Source organism: Pinus tabuliformis, chromosome 8 (genome assembly GCF_031772625.1).
Source record: "Pinus tabuliformis cultivar Carrire ecotype Pingquan chromosome 8, CPIR1, whole genome shotgun sequence".
Taxonomy (NCBI): domain Eukaryota; kingdom Viridiplantae; phylum Streptophyta; class Pinopsida; order Pinales; family Pinaceae; genus Pinus; species Pinus tabuliformis.
This window is the reverse complement of record NC_142294.1, coordinates 378,746,805-378,752,949: the sequence shown is the minus strand read 5'-3', so window position 1 is coordinate 378,752,949 and position 6,145 is coordinate 378,746,805.

Genomic DNA, 6,145 nt, shown 5'->3' with positions numbered 1-6,145 from the left:
GTTATTGAAATACACTATTGTAAATCTAGAGGAAAGAGAAGAGGTTTTTAATGGAGTGACATTTAATCTGCCCAACCATTGTCATGAGTTAGAGTCTATGTTGGAATTAGCCATTTCCATAATATACAATGTTGTTTGCATGATTTATTGATTAAAAGATATAATGAAGACATTAACATATATAATGAAGACATCACAAGGATAGAAAAACAATGAAGATCAAAGGATAGTGGTTGGAATATCAACAAAGATTAAAAGACTATGTACATTAAAGTGTAGTGTGTAGAAAAATAACAGACTCGTTACCATATTGTTGTCTTTGTCACACATTGTAATTATATGCAAGTCTATAATATTTTGTAGTGGTTCTTGAAGAAATTGTAATAATTTGTATCTAAGTTAGTGTTGATGTATGTGTACCCCATAAAATTCGTGGTTATCATGTGCCATTGCCATAGTAATAAGATTTTTTTTGGAATTATTTTGTTTTGTTTGAGAACCCTTATATAATTTTTCAGATTTGTATAGGAGCAAGAGTAGCTACATAGGAAACAAGTCCCTTCCAACTTACATGGAAGCATTTGTTGAAGATGTTTATTATTTCTTCTAAATTATTTATTAGTTTATGTGTAAGCTAAAGTCATTTTTAACGTATGCAGTCCATGCTAGATTGTAGCATAAATGAATAGCCCTTTAACCTGCTAGTAGTAATATAACTCGACTACTAAGCATGGCCATTGCACACCACCTCTTGGTAATATTACAGAATTCATAATTATGACACAAACTAGTGACATTTCGATATACGGGTCACTGGTATAATATATCCTAGCAAGCATGTTTAGACTCTATTTATCTAGCTAATTACATATATTCTATGTTGCACAAGTTTTTGGTACCTGGGTACTTTCGATATGTAGGAACGAGTATCTGGCATGGTTAGAAGTATTGCACAAATTTATAGGAAACGTCAAGTTGGGAGTGGCAATAATATAATATATTAAACTTTAATATATATTAAAAATAAAAATAAAATAAATTATTTGTTTCCATCAAAAACTTGCCAATCAAATTCCATCTTGCAAAGAAACATGTAAAAGATTGAACTTTGAAACATTCCCAAAAAAAACCAAAATATTAATTCATCAACAATTTCTCAATCAAATTCCTTTCGAGCAAAGAAACATGCAGAACTCCCAAACCAAAAAAAGGTTGTTATTACTCGATTATTAGGTGATTTCATGCAACACTATATGTTAAGTCATTGGCTCAATTCTTCGCCCTTGATGTAACCTCACCAATATTGTATATATTACATCTAATTATAATAGATATAAGAAAAAATAAAATATATATTAATAGTAATTAAAAAAAATTAAAACAATAGAGTTTAAATCCAATGTTATTTTAAAAAGAGTTTGTATAATATAATTATAAATTTCCAAGTTAATATATATTTTATACTTAAATAAATATGAAAATTAAATTAAAAATTGTTTTTTTCATAATATTTATATTTCATAATTTCAACTATTTTTTTTCTTTAGTATTCTATCTTTTGTCCATTCAGCTCGGGCCATAATGATGGTTTTGCTAGTGGCCAACAATCTTCATAAATTCTTTTATATCCATCCGCCATCCACGTATATGAGGAGAATGAATAGCTTTCCAATGACAAAGATCAGGATTGGCCAGACGCCTCATCTTCATTTGGATAGAAGGGCTTTCCATAAATAGGTTGTTTCTCTTAGTTCCAAACCCATATCCAAATCTAAACCCAGTGGCATACCCTTCCCTTAGCATAGTTCCATCAGTTTAAGCAACACCCAAGCTGGCAACGTCAAATACACCTAATTTTGCACTTATTCATTGCAATGAAGCTCCCAAAACATCAAAAATCAGTTGCACTAAAGCTCTTGAAAAGCTCCAAAGTACCCATTGAAGCTCCCGATGGTTTTGGAGCATTTTTTTATCAGCTCCCAAGCTCACAGGAGCGGGGGAGCTTCGGGTATGTGCTCACCAATGCTCGGGAGCGGTACCCGTGTAACTATGCATATATTCGATGTTTATGGTCTTAGGTTAGGAACTCTACTATCTATCACCCACCTATTTTCGTGCTTAACTATCCTGCAAAGGGATTTATTATCTTGAGAATCTACGTGACTAATTTTTTGGTAATTAAGTTATTTAGAACTTATTCTCTCGTGTCATTAGTATAAAATAATATCCAGAAGTTGGTCGTAGATAATGTCTACTATGTTGATCAGTTGTATATTCATGGTATTCTATAAGTTTCTCTTGTTTTTGTGCTCAGAATAAATCAACTCCTAACACTAGCCCATACAATTACACCTAGAAAGCAGTGTTATTATCAGGGAAGTAATAGTAATTTACAACTTTTAGCCTTACTTATTTTATAAGGATTATGAATACGTAAGTACACCTACGCTCATGTCCCTGTTATATTCCTTGAACTAGTTGTTGATGAATATATAACAATTAGCTCACACACATGTGAATTATTAAGCTTTTACCATTCATCAACTTGAATCACAATGATTAGAAAAATGTAAGACAATGTACACCTCCAAAATCATTACATAAATGGAACATCATAGGGAAATCCATTCTTGGGAGGAAGGTGTTATCAAATATAACTTTGCATAAAGGCTGAGAAATAAAAATGCAAGAAAATAAAAGTAAACCTATTATGAAGAAACTTGTTCAATCCATCATTCGAAGAAACATGTTAGCACAATAATGTTTCGAACAAACAATTGAGGTATTCATTTGTGAAAGGCATGGAAAATAATGCATTCATATTGTTGGCCCCATGAGAAAGGAACTACTAGAAAAACACACAACAAATGAAACTAATAAGGAAGCACTTCATATGCCTTTAAATTTAATAATATCATAAATGATATAATTAAAGAATGGCATCAAGTGAATTGTTTTCAAATTGCAAAAATATATAGGCCTTTAAAGAAATAATATGAGAAAACATTTTCCCCTATTTGCATCGAATCAGTAAAGCCACTAAGATACTCATTTGAGAATTGCTCCAATAATTTAAAGAAATTTTCAATAGATGAACTTAATCTCATCACCAGTCCTCCACATTGAGTTGAATCAATGGAATAGTAATGCAACCTAATTTTACTTTCGGTGTTTTGTAACATTACATGAAAAAAGAGTAATGAATATTGTTCATTTCGTAGTATGTGTAGGCCCTGTTTTTTCCCTGTTTATAAGATAGGCCATGTTATCCACCAACTTATATGGGTATTTTCACTCGATTTCAAAGTTGAGAATCACGTATGTCTGTTGGGTAATTTAATTGACCTTAAATTACTCCATTAATTGTCAACCAAGGTTCGTGTACTTATGAAGTGTATGTGCACCATATATGCTAGGAGTTCTATCATTGGATGAAATTGATTTAAGTATGGATAAATGTTAAATGAGATTAAAGAGTTGTCACACACATGTTCTTTCCATTAAAGCTACATCAAAACCAAATGCCAAACTAAATTGAAAATTAACGTGAAACTTGAAATTTCTATTTATTCTAATTGCAAAATTGAAATTCTATCTCTAATTGCAAAAAGGAAATATTAATGCTAAGTTGCAGAAAAGAGATCTTAATACTAATTTCAGAAATCAAATTTTAACGCTACTTTGCAAAAGGAAATATTAACACTATTTGAAGAAATGAAAATGTAACTCTAAATTGCAGAAAAGGAAATTTTAACTCTAAATTGCAAAAAGAAATATTAATGCTAATTTTTTTCAACAAGAAAGTAAATCCAATGAAAATGTATCTTCAAGTGATTACTAATGTGTGGTAATGAGCTCTGAAAACCATCTATTCACATCCACAAAATTTAATTCAATTAAAACACTAGATTAGTGAAACGAAATGCATTTTGGAAGTAAATATTTTTGGTATTTTATTTTTATGGGCGCTCTGGTATTAAAACAATAGGTGATTAGAAAATAACTGAAACATAACTATTGTTATTTACATGGAGAAAAATTATATGAAATTATGAATTGAATGCAAACTATCTATGAGAAATTCCAATGTAAATAGAATGTAACTACCCTTACAAATCTCCAAGGGGGCCTCCTGTGAGTGTAAGTTCTTCACTGATCAAACGATTACTCAACCACTCATTGGAAAAGAGGAACATAGTATTATATTAATCCGTAGAAGTTTCTTAAAACGGAGCTTGCCAAAATACTAAAATAAACAATGACTAACTGTGTTTTTGGTCTTGCCTCAGGACTTTTATATAATTCTTCATCGAACTATCTAAGAGTCCTATGTTGATATGCAATTAAAATAATCTTCCATCTAAGAAGTAAAATTAAATTAAGAGTATATCTCCTCATGATTTTCTATTGGAAGAGAAAATCATGAGGGGTTATTCTTGAACATGTCTCCACAATCGAACAAATCTTCTCCACGCTCACTTGATCTCTCTTGATCTCCTGTCGAACTTCGCTTAACTGTTGAAACGTTGTAGCTAGAGTTTGACTTTTGTTTTGACTTCTAGATATTTCAATATATGTATCTTGCCAGATCATGATGGTAGGTGGACATCCATGTGCAGAAAAATTGTCATCTACAGGTACCTTTCATTCCTTCATTGGTGCATTGAAACCTGTCTAACCATGGAGATGGCTGCAAAATTTGATATTAGCTATGGAATGAGAAATATTTTGTAGTTGTAGAGATGTTTTAATTATATTTCACAAAGAAACAATAGATTATAAAACATGGATGATTAATACCTTTTATATGCTTGAGTAAGTCTGTGATGACCTTGATTAAGTTGAAACTGCAACAAGATGGTCACAAAAAGGTAAAGGAGAGGGGAAAAGGGTAGTTAAAAAGAGAACAATTTTAGACTTCAACATTCCCCCACACCAAATGTCTTCCATGTCCTCATGCATCAAAAATTCAAAATTGGTTCCTTCTTCTTCTTCAGTGTATGATCTAAGAAGATTTTGCAAGCACGTCTAGACTAGTGCTTTCCTTTCTCTTTTTGATGCTAAAGATTTCCCTTGGTTTCTTCATCAGAATTTTACTTTGTAGTCGCCTGATTCCATTTTTGAGGAACCTATTATTTTCTTTGAGTTTCTTGTTTTTCTTGTACCATGGCATAGATGAAAAATTATATTATCATTCTAAGTCCTTAATATTTCATTTTGTGTCTTTGTTGCTTCTTGTTCCTGTATAACGTGTTTATTAAGAACATCTAATTCATATATATCTTTATTTACAACGTCCTCAATTCTACGCTCTTTTTAAGGAGTATGTTCTGTCATGGGGTTTCATTAAATACATTCTCTTGATTATGAGAGGATAGGTTTACCTTGTGTTGTGCTCTTTGTTCCAAATACTCCACATAGTCATAAATTTCTTGATGCACTAGATTAATGTCTTGTGTCTTCCTTATCAGGCTCATTGTTTGAGGTGGTGTCATATATCCTTCTTCTTCAAGATCGACCAGTTCTAGAGATTTTTCATTTGAGAGTTTGGAAATTCTCTTGCTTCTTCTCAGTTTCATTCCTGACTCTTCAATCTTATTCATTTTCCACTTTTTATTGGTTTGTTCCTGCTTTTTCTTCCCTAGTTCTTCATTTTCTTCAGGAAATTTAGTATTTGTGTTGTCTTTCTTTCTTCTAACATTTTTTTTCAAATTTTCTGTTTATATTTTTCCAATTACTGGGAGAGAGGAGTGTCATCTTCAACTGGTTCTTCTAGTGCCTCTTTTTCATTTTGCCCCGAATTTTCCTTTTCAATTTATTCTTCAGGGTTAGGGTTTGGTAGTGACCTACATCAACTTCTTTTAACCCTTTTTCTAGTTTCTTCCTCCTGAGCTTCTACAAAGTGGTTGTAGACTAGAAAATCTTGCCAATTATCTCCCTTAGCTTCTAAGTGTGCTTCTATGAGGATTTTGATAAGTCCATGATGATAGAGGGAATTATCAAGGGATTTTGATTCTCTTTGAACACTTGAGCTATATTTCTAAGAATAGAGAACAAGAATTATGGAAAATAGATTTGATTTCCATCAATAAATTGCATTAGAATTTGAACATGATAGAAAAACATGGTTCCAAACCTTCCTTCA